The sequence below is a fragment of the Cimex lectularius genome, unplaced genomic scaffold (assembly GCF_000648675.2).
Source record: "Cimex lectularius strain Harlan isolate CLEC.00 unplaced genomic scaffold, Clec_2.1 scaffold235, whole genome shotgun sequence".
NCBI classification, from domain to species: Eukaryota; Metazoa; Arthropoda; class Insecta; order Hemiptera; family Cimicidae; genus Cimex; species Cimex lectularius.
In genome coordinates this window covers 740,830-760,956 of record NW_019392839.1, presented here as the reverse complement: position 1 = coordinate 760,956, position 20,127 = coordinate 740,830, and the positions used below count along the sequence as shown (strand labels likewise).

Genomic DNA, 20,127 nt, shown 5'->3' with positions numbered 1-20,127 from the left:
CAAGTTAAGAAGAAACTGATTTAATTTTGGGAAGGTTTATCAGAGGTAACAGATCAAGGTTTTATAATTGTGAAATATAAGCCTCTTCGCTTAATTAAGGCTAAACTAAGAAATATTACATGTAACACAACATCTTCACTTGGCTCCAGGGCGTGGGCGTGAATTCCCCTTTTAACCCCCCCCCCCTTGGATACGCTACTGAAAACAGTACGGAAACAACCAAACGGCTCCTCAACCGCTCTGGAAACTTTATTGGTCAATATTTCATGTAGGATGTACAATATCTTTGAATCATGTTCCGTGGGTGGGCGGAGAGTCAAAGTAAGGTTCTTGACGGCATCGGGTGGGGGTGTCGACCTAAACAGGGCGGGTGGGACAGGACAAATTACACAACTTTTCGATGCCTGAATTTTCTTTATTACTTCCTCCAAACGCCTGATTTGGAAACTTGCACTGCCGACATTCTTAATCCATGTCGTTACAATTAACATTCTTTGATTTCAGGTCATAACATCCAATCAGAGTTGGCGACAATTTCAGCCGGTGAGTCTCAAATATTATTAATTTTCATGTATTATTAGACTTGTAAAGTTGTCCAGTAAGTAATTTGGGATTTGGAATTGGAGTTTATTTAATAGATAATTTTACATACATTTTGTAAAAAAGTGAAAAAAAAAGTGAAATGTAGGACATTATAGGGACATTATACATCCTTGTGGCAGAGGACTGAAATACATTTATATTTTTTTGCTGATTTGGCCTAAATAAAATGTGGTGAAAAATTATCATAAAAACCACTTGCAGTAAGATTAAATAAATTATAAGTACAATAGGCTTAGGACATAGTGCATTTTTTTGACTAGAATTGTATATTATCTAGGGAATAGGCAGATAGGAATAAAAGAGGCGGCCACAAGGCCTGCTGTACCTCAACCTGAGTAGATCTATTGTGCTCCCCTGTTTTTTATAACTCACTGACCAGCTTCAGGCTATTAACCAGCCACTCCACTCTTGCTTGTGGTTTTTCTTGTTTTAGTTGCAAGAACCTGCACCTACATAGACCTTCACAAAAACGTAAAATGTGTTCTGCGGTTTCTTCCTCTTCCTGGCAGTATCTAAACAGTGTTTCTTCTGTCTGTACATGTGTTACAGGTGCATGTGCTTTCTTAAGTGGCAGTTCCTGTCAGGAGTCCCACCAAAATCCTGGTTCGGTTGCGGTTGCCTTCCTTCTATTTCTTCTAATTATTTAGTAAGTTTTGCGTATGGTCCTTCTATGAATCTCTTCGCGTGCCTTATACCAGTGGTATTGTTCCACCAGGTTTTGGACTCATTAAGGATCCATTTTACGATGTGTCCTCTTTTGTGGCAGGCTGCTTAGGCCACAGTAGGGTTCTAGGCCCAGAGAGTCCATGTTGGCTCCCTTTATGGCTTACATGACAATCTTTTGTACCCATGCTTACCCATGACGGCGAGTCGTTAGTGTCGCTGACTTCCGTCAGGGCCTCCATGCATTTCCAAACCCTCTTTGCCTTCGCCTCGCATGAGTCTAAGGTCTTAAGAGCCACGTGGCTGTCAGTGAAAATGGCTATCTTCCGGGAATATTCGCCTTTTTATTTATCTGACACATTGTTCAATCGCTATGATTTCAGACAGGACAACAGCTGCATACTTGCCTAGGTTTACCGTCAGTTCGGTGTTGGGGTTCATCCCGAAGACTCCAGCTCCCGTACCGTTGTCGGTTTTAGAGCCGTCAGTATACCAGTAGGAAGTTGCCTTTAGTGGTGTTCCTTTGGCCCATTCTTCTCGTTCTGGTATCAGTACTTTGTACTTTTTTGGTAAAGTTGTACTTTGGAGTAATGGCATCAATTGGCATGCCTAGAATGGGCTGCTGCTCTGGCTTATCCTTGGGTTAAAATGTGAAGTGAGTGGTGAGAGGTTTAACATAGCTTCATGGCACCAGTGACACTGAAGCAACCTTGTCTTTGAGTGCCACTTAATAGCCTTATTCCTTTGGCCTAAAGAATTTAGGTCCACCACACCACCTTCCCATATGTCAACATTGGTTTTAGGACACAGGTGTACAGCGTCATTTTGGGGTTTAGACCAGTCAGTAATTTGGAATTTCGAATTGAAATTTATTTAATAGATAATTTTACATAAATTTTGTAAAATAGTGAATAAAAGGGGAATTGTCTAGGACTTTATTCATCCTTGTGGCAGAGGACTTAAATATATTTACAATTTTTGCTAATTTGGCCTAAAGAAATAAAGAACAATGGTGAAAAATAATTATAAAAACCATTTGCAGTAAGATAAAGAAATAATAAGTACAATAGGCTTAGGACACAGCGCCTTTGTTTGACTAGAATTAATTTACTTCAGGAGATACATACATTAATAACTTAATAAACAAGCTATTTACTAATAATTACATATATTATAAATCATTGACTAGACATGTACAATAGATAATTTTATTTACCTTTTGTAAGTACCTTTCTCTTTTATCTTTTATGTCCTTGATGTCCAAGAAGGTTTGCATCTCAGATTATCTCGATATTATCAGATATCAACCTTTAATATTCTAATTTTATAAGCAAAGTCAGGGTTCAAATCCTGCGTCAACTTTCTGCCTTGTGTGCGTGAACCAAGTGACTTGTGATGAGGCTTGGTCCACCTTCTCTCTTGAAGGGAAGATAAGCCTGTCCTGTCAAAGCCGAAACAGGATTGTCATTGGGTAAAGTTCTTCATAAGAGTCATACATGATCTGGGATTAAATCTTACTACTACTTCCGAAACTCTTATCGATATAATACATACTGGGAACCTATCAAGAATCTCATTTTCTTCCCCGGTGATGCTTGGCCCTATACAGCGAACCAAACGTGTTATAAATGGGAGTGAGGGTTCTTGTCCGTTCTCGGGGACTCACGAACATCTTCAGTAACTGTCCTTTGAAGGACAGTTTTATGCCGAAGTCGAGAGGGGTTCGTGCACAACTGGCTTAACCCTCTGATAATAAATCGTCGTGCTGTTCTGAATGCTATTTACGTTTACAAATTACATATTAATTTAACATGGTTAATATTTTTTATATTTATATGTTTGCTTAATGTGCTGAAACAGTTTTCATTGATTTCTCTCCTGATATACATGGCCGTTTTCTTGTAAGCAGAAGGTATACTAACTATATGAGTAGGGCAGAGAAAAAATATTGCCTAAAAAATATTGTGTGTCTGAGAACTCCAAAGACGCTTACGAGCTGATCAAAAGAGTTAACCCAGTTTACTGAGCGAGCGGTGAACCGTTCTGACGAAAAAGGGGAAGATATAACCGTCCACCCTTCAGCGATTCCCGGTCGATTTTAAATTATGCTTAACCACTGCTTTCGTGGTTATGTGTTTGACGATCTTTTGGCGTCTGACGACAATCAAGGCCCAAAATGAAACAAAATTATTACTATATGTATGACTACTATTTTTATTAACATCTATATTATTCATAGCATAAGTTTTTTTTCATTTATAGAAGCATGTATATGAAATTTTCTTTTCCATTGCGGATTGTTTTTAAGTCGAATTTCTTTTTATTGGCTGGAGAGGACAATTTACAAAACATCATCGCGTGAATTCTTTCCTAAAATTGCAGAAATTTTTTTTTTAATTAAATGTTTTTATTAAAACTGGTCTTATTAGACCAACCATTAATTTTACAATAATATTATAGAATAAATAAATGTTTACAGTCTTATAAACCCATTGGTACAATAAGATTTACATTTCACTATTCACAATTCACAATTCACTTTTAACTACACAAGTTCATATGGCTTTGTTCTTTTTAATCTTCTGACCATGTTTCGGTTATGTAAGAGTTTGGTCGCTTCCACATTCTCGTGCTGGCTGAGGCGAGCCTGGTGTTTGGCGGCAAATCTTTGTATTTCCGCCGTGACTTCAGGGATCTTAAGATCCCTATGTAAGTCCTTATTCCTTATGTACCAAGGTGCATTGACCATGTTACGTAAGATTTTATTTTGGAGTGTTTGTATGATTTTGATATTGCTGTGTTTGGTACAACCCCATAGTTGAATACCATATGTCCACATAGGCTTTATGACTTGTTTATATAATAATATTTTATTTTGTATAGCAAGATTGGAGCCACGTCCTATCAACCAGTATAGTTGTCTATACCTTAAACCTATTTCTGTCCTTTTTTTCTTCACGTGTTCTTTCCATCTCAGCTTGGCATCTAAGGTCATTCCCAGATATTTAGCTGTATTGCTGTATGGTATAGTAGTTCCATCGATTGTGAGCGACGGAACATGGTCCACCTTTTTGTTTGTAAAGATTAGATGAACTGATTTATGTTGATTTAGCTTGATTTTCCATTTTTTTGTCCATTCGTTTATCTTATTACATGCATTTTGGAGGATTTTGGTTGAGTGGGTGATAGTCGGTCCTAGTGATATCACCGCTGTGTCATCTGCAAACGTTGCAATTTTTACTCCATCTATTTTCGGAAAATCACTGGTGTATAACAAGTAAAGCAGTGGACCTAATATGCTACCTTGTGGCACTCCTGCATTTATTGTTTTTAATTTTGAATATTGATCTTCTTGTTTGACTCTAAACAGTCTGTCAGTTAGGTAGGAACTGATAATATCGACATACTGCTTTGGTAGCATACCTTTTAGTTTACTGATGAGTCCTTCGTGCCAAAAGGTTGTGAGACATCAAGGAAGATAGCAGAACAAATTTGTTTTTCTTCGAGAGATTTTTCTATTACGTCTGTTACTCGGTGAATTTGGTCTATTGTTGAGTGCCTTGTTCGGAATCCAAATTGGTGGTCAGGAATGATTTTCTTTTTTTCAACGATGTGTTTTATTCGTTTTAATAGTAACTTTTCGAAGAGTTTAGACACGACACTTGGCACATGGGTAGGTGAACTCCCGTGAGGCATAGACTCCCTAGGGTCTGCACATCGGGGAATGACAACCCTTCGGGTTGAAAGCACATAGTAACGCTTCAACTGCTCTTCCAATTAGTAGAATTTACCTATCCGCCGCTCTCTACCTTAAGCGACCAACGTGACCTCGACTGCTTCCATGTGTGACTGCTTATCATCAAATATGTTCATTAATAATAACAACTTGAATAAAGTTTATTTTGCAATAAATGCTGTATATGCATGGGAGGAATAATCAGTTTTCCAATTATAATCGCTGTAGATACATAGCTATAAGTAGAAAATATATATAAAGTACTAAAACATCGATTAAAGGCTGACTTTTTAAAATTTAACATAAAGTGTATGTTTATCTCATAATTTTCTTTTGTAAAAAGGCTATTTTAAATGCGCGATAATTTTAAATACTGTGCATGCAGTCGTTAGCATAATCAAGTTGACCTCAAGAGGGGAAAAAATTCACAAAAAAGTCCGCACGATTATTAATTCATTCCTGCGCTCAAGGGATGGAAAATAATTGACGTCAGTGTGCGTTTTAAAACGCCCATTTTAAAGGATAAGACCGACAATCAAAACCCATTTATATTGTTTTAAATGGGTTCCAAACAAAGCTTTAAAAACTAAGGGCTTACTTTCTTTCACTTTTACAGGTGAGGTTTTTACAAGAATTCGAGTAATATAAATATCCCGATTTTCTCATTCGAATATTTGGCTGAATAGGTGCTTTTCTATTTGTATAACTGTAATTACACTTAATTCTTAAGTGTTGTATTTATTACGTTGCTGGTGGGAGAAAAATACATCACATTTTTAGTAAATTAGTAGTAGTTGTTGTGTGCCTGTTCTCGCTTTTAGTTGCTGTCATGTTGCCAATACGCTTATAAAAATACCAGAGAAGCGCAATAGATCTACTCAGGTCGAGGTGCAGAAGTCCTTGTGGCCGCCTCTTTTATCGCTATCCCTTTCCCCGGGTGCCCGGACAAGAACCACCGTTTTATTGAGACCCTCCAGCGGTATCTCTCAAAAATTCGCACAACGAGAGGGTCGATGGATAGTGGTAACCGCGTTAGTCGGTGCAGACCAGGTTCACCAGACCCACCATCGACTCGAATCACCTCTAAGTCCGTGCCCATCGAATTCAGCTGTGTAGACACTACATGCGATGGGGCGACCATTAAGTGGACGCTCGTTCGCTGGTCTTTAGCCCATCCGTGAAGACGAGACGAAAACCGGCGTCCCTATTTATGTAGGTTATATTAATCACAGTATAATTATTATTTAATTTATAAAGACAAACATTTATGATCATATTGATCTTACATCTTCTCTATATTCCTCCACCACTTTACTGCTCTTATGTAACTAACCTAATTGATGGTAGATGGGAACTCAATTTTCTGCCGTCGCCCCTGTCACACTACACCTTCATGGTAACAAATTCCTTCTCAACACACGCTACGGTCACTACACTATCAGTATTTATACAATAGAACAACTCCGTTTCCTCCAAGAATGGAAACCGGGCACCCGTATACACTGCCATACTCATATTGGGTGTCATTCTTACGCGCTCTTTGTGGAGCAAAGGAATTGCACCCTTCAATTAATGGAACACACCGAGCTGCCATTCTTTACATGCTGGACGATTAGGCGCACTTTGGCCCAAAAGTGTTTCCAAAATGACAAGATTTCCCATGCCATTTGCACAGTTTAAACCGAATGTTAAATTTACTCGAATCGGATTACCAGACATTTAGCCGGATCGAATTATTACGTTGTTTCCCTTTGTCTTTATGAAAAACCCGTCTTTTAATTCCAGTGATAAGGTCAAGGATCATATCGATCGTTATTTAGCGACAATAGAATTCCTCGAATTTTTCCGAAGCGTTCATTCCGTTTTCTCGTAATTATGCCACCCTTATTTCTGTTATTTGTACCATCGAAGAACGAGTATTTCCGCCACCAATAACAATATACGTTTCGGACACCGCCGGTGTAATATTGAATAAACGGGTAACTAAAGTTGGCGGACCCTGCAAATCCCATTAGCCGATACTGAACTGAGAGTAGGAGGATACGGTAATTTGCACACTAACAGTATTACCTTACCCTACCTTGCAGTATACTGAAACCCCCGCCGCAAGATGTATTGTTCGCTTGACCTATTTTGACAAAGAAATGATCCATCCAATCTGTCGACTTCGATTACTGCGACGCCTCCTTTTCATAGCTGGTCTCTTCTCCGCCTCCAGTCAACCTTGTTAAAGTTCGTCTTTTTTTTTAAGAACAAAAACGTTTCATCTACTTCAAAGACTCAAAGAATTTAATAATTTCCGCTTGGAATTCCTGTCAGATATTCTATACTTATCAGACTTCAAGTGCCCTCCACGGTTCCCATGCATGCGTGTACAATTACCCTGAACTCCAGTTCTGTAAATACTTATCCTACGATACTACACGAGAACTGGGGTCAAGTAAGAAGTTCCAACTTTTTTCCACTGCGACTTAGGCTACGGTTACTATGGATGCGAGTTCTGACGAGTACGTCCGAAATTCTCGTCAGAACAAGGTGGTTACAATGTGCGCGTTTTCAGATAGTACGTTTCTGCCTCCCAGAAAAATGGACGAACTTAGTGAGTTTTATTTTCTTGAAAGTCCGTTGATTAAGCTATTATTGATAGGTGGTGGGAAAATATATCATGTTAACCACTTATTTTCCACAAGAGACGAGACGGGAGAGTTTCAAACTTATTGCTAGTAACTTAAAAATGTATATAATCCATGCACATTGCATGCATCATAATTGTCATAATTGAAAAATGGCAAAAAGAGGGATAATTCGAACGGTTGTAGGCTGAGATGAGTTGGTGTCCGAGTGGCAGGTCGTGGGTTCGAATCCCGCTCGTGGCACTAGCTTATTCATTTCAACCAAAACCTTACGTAAAAAGATTAATTATTTCTTAGTTTTGGTTGCTTATCCAATAATAATTTACCAACACTCATCGGATGTAAACACCTTTATACTTTTATTTATATTTATTTATACCTTTATTTTGGTTATTCACATTCCCCCACAGTTATACGTGATATGGCCCTTTATCCTTCGACCTATATAAAAATTCTTGGCTATTATTTCGACCTCTTTTATTCATTATTCATTCTTAACTGCAAATCGCTTTTTTTCACCTCGCTCATTTGTCATATTTATTTCCAAGTCCATTATATTCACGTTCGTTTTGACGGAGGAACTCTGCCCACTGATCTCCGTGGCCATTTTACTGACCAGGACCGAAATTGAAAAAGATAAAAAATTTAATTTTTAAATAGTATAGAAATAAAATACGAAGGGACGTCGGTAGCCGCAACGGTTTAGGCGTTGACACGGCGCTCATCACTGTAAGGTGAAGGTCCTGGGTTCGAATCCAGTGGCCCTCCATTCGAACCGGACATACGTACAAATGGGCTTTTTTTTTAAACACCGGCACCACGAGGGTTGATATAACCTCTACTGTTGCGATCCCTCGTAAAAAAAAGTAAAAAAAAAAATACGTCTTTTCTTCTGAATAAATAGAAATGATGTTATCTCGATCCTCAAAACACTCCCGTGCAGAACGAAGGTCATCACAACTGTTTATTTATTTTTAAGTTAGATAAGTTTATACATGTGAGTTATAATTTAAAATTTGATTGCTCTTTAAGTTTATTAAACGTGGAAACATGAATAATTCTGCAATAAAACTTAAGTTAGTGAAAGTTAACAGATTTAAGCTAGGTATCAGATCCCGATTCCTTAATCCTTTCATCCCTGATTTCTTCTCTTCTCCATTCTCTGCTACATGCACTTTAAGGTCCTTTTTTACCACTCCAACTTCCCACGCTGTACATAACGGATCTGAAATATTTAAAATTTTGGATATCAAGAATCCGAGAGTTCTACAATAAAATCGTTGAAAACAGACGGAACAGAATGTACATCTCGGGAAGGAATGATATACAACGAAGCACAGTACAAAACGCGGCGTGAAATATGAGCCACGAGTCTGTCGCGTCTAGGAACTTATTTAACTGTAACTTAACTAGAAACTTAGCCTTTCATCCAAAGAATGACCAACATCAAAAACCATGATAAGAACAAATAAAAGGAAAAAGTGGATGTAGAAAGACGATGATCGATCGTGTCTTCAACGAGTTACTTTGACATATCCTATTCGTAAACGAGCCATAATAACAAGCTCTCTTGTGATCATTTTCCTAAGCCATTAAGGTACTTCGCGTTTAATTTCCTTCTTGTAATCTCTCAACCCTTCTTTGTGAATTTTTTATCTTTAGACATAAATCACTTGATTATTGGTATGCCCTTGGAAAGAACGCCGCGCCTTTTTCCTCTGGGCTCCCTTTGTGACTTTCATATTTAATATGTAAGGATTTGACATGGGATTTTTTTAATCGCATCCCAATAACTTATTATATTTATAGTTGAGCAAACATTATATAACAACTCGTTAACAACTCGGAACAAATCATTGTTCCGGGATGCTTGAAAACTTCGAACTTCTCTGCCAATAGTACTTTAATCATTCACCACACTGCACAAGAAAAATCATTTCGTATGGCCAATTTTTGAAAAGAAATCAGAATCATTCTTTAAGGGCTCCTTCTCACAATGACAAAAAATAGTATAATAATAGTAATAAGAGCCTTTATTTGCAACATAAAATTAAATTTTTAACAAAAAGTGTGATTAGACATACAATTAAAAGGAAATTTCTGGTCAAAACCATGACCTATACCACCTAACAAATTTTATAATAGTAAAGAAAGGTATAAATAAAAATCCATTATATTTCGTGGTCGGACTGACCAAATAACCTCTTTCAATTAATTAATCTTTTTATGTATTTTTATGTATATTCAATTTTAATCTTTTTACATAAAAAGATTCATTAGTTGAAACAAGTAATTTGGTCAACAGACCATTAAATATAATGGATTTAATAAGTAAAACGAAGTATAAATTCCTAAATATCGAAGTCACGATAGCTCAAGTGGCAGAGCAGCCGGCGTAGTTAGCCGAAGGTCATGTGTTCGAATCCCGCTCGTAACACTAACGTTTTCATTGCACCAATACCTTACATATAAATAAAAACAAAGCGTGACCAGTTCAAAGAGGGAAAAATTGGAAAAACCACACTGATAAAATTTACAAAAACTTTTGCAGAGTGCTTATAAACATTACAATTTTTATCATTTACTTGAATTGATCTTCCAACACAATTTTGGACCTGGATCATGAAAAGTATTTAAAACTACTCATTTTAGTTACCCATGCAATAAACTCTCTTCTTTTTTTTTTTTTTCCTGACCTTACTTTATGCATTGGCCAAAGAAATAATTATATGAAACCCGATGAGGCGGAGACGACCAAAGGGGCCAGGAGGATTTGGCCTAAGCGGCCCAAGCCAACGCAGCACCCATGCAATAAAAGTAGATGCATTATTTAACAATAAATAGGTTAGATCTTTATCAAAAAGTATATGCTTAAGCCTTTTATGTTTATTTTTGTCATAGTTGAATTTGATTGATCGACATTGACAAAAAAATGAGTAATTTGTTAAGTAGTCGCCTACGAGATGTATGAGATATTTAGGAAAGCTGCTTAGTGACATAAAAATAGATCGGCAAGTGTGTGACCTCGCTTTTCCGAGAGACATTCCAACAACTCCCATGGCATTTAAAACATTTATCTTAAAAATCTACCATAAAAAGTCCACCTTGCCTCGACTGTTATATTCATTTTGAAACCTAGACCAAACAGTTACTGACCTATTCGCCTTACTTCTGTCAGCTAGTTATTACTTGAACGTGTTGGGTTATCTTAATGAAATGAGCATCATTATGCCAGAGCAGGTTGGTTTTAGGCCTGGGTAATAGATAATTTCACCCTATCTTTTAATGTCTGGAAACATAATGGTATATCACACAAAACACCTTTGACACTGTTTAGCATAACGGTATCGCGAATTGTAGGCTGATGAAATACAGTTTCCCTTTTTACATTATAAAAATATTCATCTCTTATTCAGACGATTGTGAATTTCGATCATACCTTTTCCAATCTGCTGCTGTTGTTCTTCAAGGCTATATTCCTTGGACCCATCCTATTTGCCCCTCCTGGAGTCTCACATGTAAAACTAATATGCCAGGTTGTTCCTCAAGGCTGTCGATCCTTGGACCCATCCTGTACTTGGTAAATTTTAACCCAATACTTCATCCTGAGGATAATTTAATTCCGATAATTGTAATCAATCACATTGAGCCATTTTGTAGACCTCTTATAAGTGTGGATTTAGTATTTCTTTATCCTAAAATTCGTTGCATAGCGGTGCCTGAAAATAGGGGAAAAAGACGATCCACGATATGGATATTGCATTACATATCCCTCTTATCAGCCAAAGTTGGACGCTTAGCCTTAATTGCGGTCTTGCCATTTGGCCGCAATGTAAGTTGAAATTTAAATCTAGATTGCGAGGAAGAAGCCAATAATAATAAATGTCTTTGGTTCGTCAAATGAGTCCCATACCCAATACATGAATTATTATTTTCGGGATGAATACTACATTAAGACAAACCCGGGATAAAACCTCATCACTAGAAAAGCTAGTTTAAAAATGATGTATTATGTCCTTTCTAACAGATCATCTGACACATTTCCTCAATATCTTCTAAATAAAGGGAACCAGACTCGTGGGAACGTCGAGATCTCTTTTATACCCTTTGTAGCAGAACGTGTTACAAATTTAATTGTGAGAAACGGCCCTGACATTCCAACGATGCCCACTCAAATCAATACGGTCTTGGAAAGGTGGCGGACAAAGATAGTATGGCCAATATATGAACTCCTTGTCCAGCTTTTTTTGCGTAATCTGCCAGGCAGTTCCGCTGGCTCCAAAAATATTGTGAACAATATTGAGTGGATAAAAGCCTCTCTCTACCGCAGGGCCTTATCACTCGGCGATAAAAACATACATATGTGAAATAACCATTGTATATCCAGTCACAAAGTACAGTCACAAGAGTACAGTTGGTAGTACTGAGCCACGGGTCTTAGATGTAGATGTATTAGTGACGGTGTGTAATATACTGCGCCCTTTAAGAGCTACTGTATCCCCGTTCTCTGCCTAAATCACACCGGTGAGTCCTATTTCATCAAGGAATTTGATTAGTAGGCCCGGTTTTAGTGGTTGAATCTCTTCTATGGGCACATTATACATCCCAAAACATTTCCTCCTGCGAGCTAATGTAGCTCCGCAGTTTGTTAGTAAATGTGTTGGTGTCTCCCCTGCCTCTTTACAGAATCTGCATGTGCCGTCTTGGATTATTCCAATCTTCTTTAAGCGTCCATTTAATTTGCAGTGTCCTGTTAGGATTCGCAGGTTATTCCTACTCCCTTCGACACATTCTGTAACTTCTTTCCCTCCGAAATTTGTTAGGAGATTCTTGGATTGTCTGTGTCCAGTGAGTGAATTCCATTGTTCCTTAATTTTCTTTTTGTCCTTCGGTCTGAGATACTCATTGATAATGTGGGTTCCTATGCCTCTGAAGGGTGCAGGATCTATCAGCGTTGTAGCAGCCCTTCTCCTCGCAAGGGTGTCCGCTTTCTCGTTGCCTTCTACTCCCATGTGTCCTGGGACCCAACAGAGGCTGACTGTTCTGCGTACCTAATAAGTTTAATTTAGTTTTGCAGTTCAACACTATATTTGAACTAATGATATTTGAGCTTAGTGCTTTGATGGCCGCTTGGCTATCTGACAGGATAGCTATGTTCTTGTTTTTGTACCCTTTGTTGAAATTGAACTGGGTTCATCTCTCGATTGCGTAGACCTCAGCTTGGAATATACTAGTGTATGTTCCCGTGGGTTCTAAGTATTTGGTTCCAGGACCGAATACTCTTACCCCTGTACCTTCTTGTTTTCTAGATTGTCTTCTTGTTTTCGTTCTTAAAGGAGGTGTTTTCCTTTCGTTCCCATTCTTTTTTGGTACTTAGGTTTATTTGGAGGTTTTGATTGAATTCAAACATCCTATTTATGTCGTCTCTTGGGGCCATGAGTATCGGATGTCCTTCGTTATTTTGTTGCTGTCTCACCATTTTAGTTTTATTCCTGTTGGAGGTTTCTAGCCACGGGTCTTACAAAGGAAGGGTCCAAAGAGAGAAGACTGATAGAAGGGAGAACGCGATTTGGTTCGTGAGAGGATAGTCCTAAGTTAATATAAAAAATTAAAGTAAAATAATGTTAATAGGCGTTCCAGGCCCGAAGGTGAGCCTTTTCCTATTTTTAATTATAAATTTTATTATTTTAGATTTCATTTTATTTTTATATATAAAAAAGAATTATCATTATTTAAAAAGATATATATAATTAGATTATTTCGTTCCATTCTTCTTCTTATTTTCATTAACTTTTTTTAATCACTATTAAATTTTCAAACTGCGACGAAGGTACGAGACACATACGTATAATAAACACAAAATACTTTATACGTTTAAAACAAGTTAGGTGAGCATTCAGCTTTGAAACTGTTTCAGAGAACTTAATATTCCTAGGAGTAATTGGGGATGAAGCCCCACTATTCACGCTAATAAATTACATTAAAACGCCAGTCTTCACTCCCACTGCCCCAGGGTACTCGATTTTCCGGTGCCGGCAATAGCTAATGGATAGTTTGATAATTTAGCAACTCTTCCTCTCACTTATGTTTGGCGTTAAAAAAGAAAACAAAACCAAAAAAACTCAACGCGGAGAAAACAAAATACTGACACGAAAGGACGTTCACGTATATTTGTACTATCCTAATACGGTTCTCTCTCAATAATCGGAACGGATTGTTGCAGATTCATTTCGGATTACTGAAAGATTCGGATTACAACACAACATTTTACTATTAGTGCATACATAAAACGGTAAACCTATTACAATGCATAAATATCGTATGTTTTTATTTTAAAAAGAATTTTAAAAACATTTATTTAACATTTTCTTCAGTTCTTCTTCGCCTTTTTCACTCAGTTTTACGCGGTAGATAATATACCGCTTTCTTATGACCCCTCTTAATTACTCCCATACTAATTCTCTCTTTCTCTCTCTCCATCTCTCTATCTTCCTCACGTACACACTCTCTTTCAGTTTCTCTCTAACTCGATCTTTCTCTCTCTCTCTCTCTCTCTCTCTCTCTCACACACTCACTCTCTCAATCTTCCTCACGTATACACTCTCTCTTTCAGTCCCTCTCTCACTTGATCTCTTTCTCTTTCTTTCTCTCATCTCTCACTGTTTCTCTCTCTAGTTCTCTTTCTTTCCCCCCTCTCTCTCTTTCTCTCTCTTTCTCTCTCTCTCTCTCTCTCTCTCTCTCNCGTTCGTGCGTACAGGTCGAAGACCAGGCAGTGACTCGCTGAAGATAGCTGCTGTACGTTCGTGCGTACAGGTCGAAACCCAGGAAGCGACTGGCTGAAGACAGCTGTTGTACGTTCGTGCGTACAGGTCGAAGACCAGGCAGTGACTCGCTGAAGATAGCTCCTGTACGTTCGTGCGTACAGGTGGAAACCCAGGGAGCGACTGGCTGAAGACAGCTGATGTACGTTCGTACGTAAAGGTCGAAAACGAGGCAGTGACTCACTGTTTTTACGACGTCTTGCTGAAAATGACCTGCTTCTCCCTCTAGCGTCTTGATCCCTACAAATTTTCCTTTTTCACAATTTTTCAAGATGATAAATTTAAGACAACAAACGACGATTTCTTAATTAACTATTAATAAATAAAAATGTTTAAATTTGCGTAAACACATATAACAATGAAAAGCTGTTTTGTACAAGTCCGTATTAAAAGGGTATGACAGCCATTGATGTTCAAGGATTTCAGTACATGTTAATAACATTTGTTTTATTATCTCGTGACTCCTTTAAAAACAGTTTAAATCCACTTTTGTAATCTGGTGGAATGAAATGAAAACCTTTTGTAATTATCTACCTAAGTAATGTTGTATGTTCATCGATTGCCATTAATTTAGACGGTGTCAACCGTTCGTAAGTAATTAATGAAGTGAGATAATACTTGACGGCGTTGGATGTTCGGAATGATTGAGGGCCCTCTTTCGAAGTCCAGGGTCGGCCTGAAAAGGCTCATCAAGCTCCTCATACAAGTTTCAACGAGGCTCAGATCCCGATCGTATAAATGTATAAAGAAGGCCTGCCAATAATTGATTGCCGAGGTCGAAACTCGGACCGTTGTTTTCAAAAGCTTGGACAACAGAAGATTCAAGTATCGTACAAAGTTTCTTACGGACGCATATATTTCTCATATCTTTTATTGCTTTATTTTGTGTAGTGGGCATCCAAAAGCATCAGGAGCTACGATATTAGAAGAAAGATGTTTATTATAATCTCGGACAATAGCCCAAATATCGACGCAACATTCTTTCTATTCTAGAAAGAATAAAGTGGCTTTTGGGAATAGAATGGTTTTGAGAGGGAGCTGATCGATGTGACAAACATGTCGGCATACATCAGTCTAGAAAATCCCACGATAGACAGAAGAATGTGTAATCCTGACAGAATGAAGAAATATACGGCTCATGCACACCTATGGGGGCACAAGGGTGCTCATGAAAAGCATCACTATCGTTCCGCCTCACGCTGTCCTGGCCGAGAACAGGTGATATTCGAATATGTGCTGTACGAACTTCAAGGATAGAGAATAATAAAGACTATACCTAGAAAACAAGGTGCGGCATCGTGGTCTCGGAAGTCAGAGAGATACAAGCCGACTTCCCACAACGGAGCATTTTTGGTCCCATCCTTTATATTATTTATACTGCAGACCTACCTATACACCCTAATACCATCATCAAGAGGACGATATCGCAATTTTGTCTTTTAACTCGCATCCTATCCAAGCTACCTCCAATATCCAAGAACACCTGAGCTTATCGAAAACTGGTGCAAAAAGTGGAGGACAAGACTGAATGAAGGAAATGTACTCAGTGTACACATTGAAAAACCAATCTTGCCCTCCGCAGTACATCAGCACAAAATGATACCGATTTCCAGCGAAGTCAAACACTTAGGATACCTACACTGAAGTCGAATCCCCCCCCCACAAGACTTAAGAGACAACAATTTAATAGAAGACTAGGACGACTGCTAAGACTTCTAAGACCGAACTCTTGACCGTCAAAACTAAACTAACCTTAAAACTAGCCAATACTTTTCTGCGGCCAATTTGGACATACGGAGTGAAACGTGGTTCTGCCAAGCCATCCAAAACAATCCTTCCAATCAAAAGTCGTTAAGACAAATCGTCAAAGCTCCTTACTAGTACTAACCACACTATCCTATATGGCATGAACATTCTTTTCGTAAAACTTATTTCTTAAAGTTCCATTCCAACCTTACTATTAACAACGATCTCAACATTCCTTTTATCAATGAACTGATCCGTTCCTAATACCAAAAGTTTCACGCCAACCTCTTGATCCGCTAATTCGACTATGGCCTTGAGACCTACTTGCCCTTTCATCCCTCACATTGGCTGGTTTCTTATGGCATGTGTCCTTCGGGCGCATCGCTGGCATTAGTGTTAGCGCTTTGACCGTAGAAAAAAAAGTTTTGAAATCACATTTGTAATGTGTACGAATATGTTAGGGGTACAAATAAAATAATAAAAACTTAAAAAAAGAAAAAGAGGAAGATGGCAATTTAAAGAATTGGTTTTAGCCATTTGCGGAAGTCTTCTTCTTGCTATTTATTGATTTTAATCAGATATAAGTGTAAAAAGTATTAAAAAATAATTAAACTTTCGTGAAGATCCCCTGAAAATATTCACGGCCTGTTCGTTTATTTATTGCGTGATAATTCACTTTGCGTCAAACACTCGTGTGGCGCGAACGATCACATTTCAGGCCGGTTACGTCAAGTCAATATTTTTAATAAAGTAAATTAATAAACTAATTAAATAAATAAATTTAATTGTTAAACTTTTGCTCCCGACGTTTTCATCATTACTGACAGTTATAATTGGAAAACCCGTCGTGTACGTAATGCTCCTGGTAAAAAGTTTTAATTTTTCCCATGCGCCTGACCATTGAAAGTTTGCTTCATCAGATTTCTACTTCGAAAAAAAAAAGAGTTGAGGCTGTTATTTAAAAAAAATAGTGTTGATTGATTGAAAAATAGGATTGATAATTGTGCTGCGCTCCACAGTACAGTTCTCTCAGTAATCCAAACTAATTATTGCAGGGGAGTAGTCGGGTCACAAAGGGTGTTAAAAAAGTACATACATATACACATATACGCGAAAAAGCTTTCAACATACTTCATTTTTATTTTATTATTCCATATACCAAACGTTAAACCGCTGATCTAACATTTCGTGAGGTCTACACTGGTCTTGATCTTTCGTAAGGCTGAAAGCTCTCCCTCACACCCGCTCTCTCACTCTCAGGTTTTGGGTGCTTTCATTGACTAATTTTGGTGTGATGTTTTTACATGCTCACGCTTTAATAGATGCTCGGCTAAGTTGAGGATATTTTTTCAAATGTCACTTTTTTAATTTTTCCAAGGCACAAGCATTGATGGCATGTATTTCTGCTTGCAATATCGAGGTATAAACCTAATGCATCTGATTCAGACTTCACCAGAAAATGCCTCCGGTTCCTATATTTCTTCTCCTTTGTAGTCTGCTGAGATTTTATAGGATGTTGTAAACAGTGTTTCATGTAGTCTGTCCACATTTCTGAGTGTCTGATTTTATTGTTTATTGTGTGTTCAAAGTGTTTAGTTCCCATTCAATTTGATTGTTTTTAGAGCCTAAACGAGCTTTTCCTCGCTTCTCCTTGCATTAATATTTCCAATAGTGGTAGGTTTAACAAAGTTTGTAGTGCACCTGTAGGGGTTGTTTTCATTGCCCCTGTGATACATAGGTTTGCCAGGGGTTTGGGTAGCTTTTGCCGAGCTTTGGTCCACCAGTTTAGTGTGCCATATATAAATCCCCGTTATGCCAAGCACCATTGATCTACCATGTCGAGTGCTTTTGGGTTAGCTTTAATGAAGAGGCGAATTTTCCTACGACTAGTATAACAATGTCATCTGCACAGCCTTGGGATTCCGCTTTCATTTAGTTTGCTTATGAGGCCGTCCACTGCCCAATCCACAGCAGAGACTAGAGTACTCCTCTCACCACCACTGATTCTACTTTTCTCGTGTAACATTGAGCCCTGCACTTTTCTACTTTTTGGCATCGATTCTATCCAATCTACAGCAGGTTCTGGTATAGTACGGATGATGTAGTGTTTCCAGGAAGTCGGGAAATAAGTATGGAGAAATGAATTACAAATGTAAGTGATGAGGACTATAGGGGTATTCACGATGTTTGTAAGATGTTAACTCGTTTTAACTCGAATAGAGAATTGTCCAGTAAGATCGTGAACGCCTCCTTCTTTTCTTAGCATGTTAAACGTTACTTTTTCCACAATGCTGCACGTGGGGATTGGTAGAACCAAAAATAAAGCTATAACAGTCCTCGAAGGCTTGTTGTTGCTTGTTTTGATTTTGTTTTCTGATAAATTGTAAGATGCCGTGAGTAAAAAAGGAAAATTAATAACTATTTCATTCACTCGAAAAGTACTAACAAATGACACGCTTCAATTCGTGCCGACATACCTAACTTCTACCCTAACCTCTAACAGCCTACAACTTTATCTGATAGGGGATGTATCTATTATGAATGAGAGTATAAGGACAGGTCAGAAATTAACAAAAGAAATGTATTGGTCTGATTTAATTAATGAGTATTTAAGTATAAAAATAAGTATGAACAAAAAACAGCTGTTAAATTTATGGCTGCCATGTTGGTTACCTACACCCTAACGGATCGCAATGTGACTACATTTTCGACCTAACCTAACATTCTCCTGGGCCTGTTAGATCGAGCAATGTTAACGAGGCGATTCTAACAAGTCGACGTCATCATTTTTCTCGATCTAACAGGCCTAACATAGTTAACAGGGTTAACACAAAGATCGTTAATACCCCTTATTGCTTTTTTCGGGAGATGTTTTAGAATGTTAGTGTCATGTCATAAAATCCAGAAATTTTTCAAGTTTGGGGTGTTTTATAGCAAACTTTTATTATGTCTAACTATATAATCCGATTATTGTTTATTCATCGGCAAAATATAATTCATTTTATGACAAAAAAAACTGTATGAATAGAAATTATATAAACAAAGAAATATATAATTAAATTTTTTTTTTTTTTTTTTGCGTTGGAAGCCTTTTTGCAACTTTTAGCTTTCACGATGGGTTTTCTTCACGTTGGAACGTTTCACAAAGTATTCCATTGTCATTTCGTCCTTAATGTATTAATCAATAAAGAGCCGAGCATGTACAGCTTCCTAGTTCCAACGCGGTTAGCGGGTTGAGGTACTTTTCCCCCTTAGCTTCGACAAATCCTTCGGTCGATCCTGTAGATTCGCATCCCTTGCTCATATATTAATTCAATTTCGAGATACCGAATCACTCATATTGTCATAACAAACTACGGCCGTCAATGAACATGACGGGGGAAAATTATTTTTGGTTATTTTATTTACCATTGTTTGAGCGCTATTTTTAAAATTTTGCAGGAGGTGCGAATAGCAATCAATTGTTTAAAAAAAAGTTCGGTTTTCTTTCCCTTTATGCATTCGATTGAGAAGAAAGGGACGCCCCGTAGGGTTTTTTATTTGTGAAAGTTTATATTAAATTATAAAAAGTTTGAACAAATAAAGTGTAATTAAATTTTTCTTATATTTTCTCTCTCTTTTCATTAAAAGTTAGAGTATTGCTTTCATACCCATTATATTTAGTGGTCTATTGACCAAATTACTTCTTCCAATTAATTAATCTTTTTATTTAAGGTTTTGGTTGAAATGAAAAAGTTAGTGTCACGAGCGGGATTCGAACCCATGACCTTTGGCTAAATACGCCGCTGCTCTAACCACTTGTCACGATAGCTCAGCAGCGGCGTATTTAGCCAAAGGTCCAATTCCTGTTTGAAAAGCTTAAATATCTAGTTCTGAAAGCGAAAAATGTATCACTAACTTGCCCATACAATCAGCCTTTTGTTTG

The 20,127-nt window shown here is 37.7% G+C and overlaps 1 protein-coding gene across 17 annotated transcripts in view; it reads left to right on the top strand.

Annotated features, from left to right (window-relative positions):
• The first annotated feature begins 486 nt into the window (after nucleotides 1-486).
• LOC106670692 (peripheral-type benzodiazepine receptor-associated protein 1) overlaps nucleotides 487-20,127 on the top strand; it is a 166,166-nt gene continuing 146,525 nt past the window's right edge. For all 17 annotated transcript variants that reach the window (XM_024228631.1, XM_024228636.1, XM_024228632.1 and 14 more), the window contains exon 1: nucleotides 487-543. The gene's annotated coding sequence lies outside the window, so the exon portion shown is untranslated. The remainder of the gene's footprint in view (nucleotides 544-20,127) is intronic.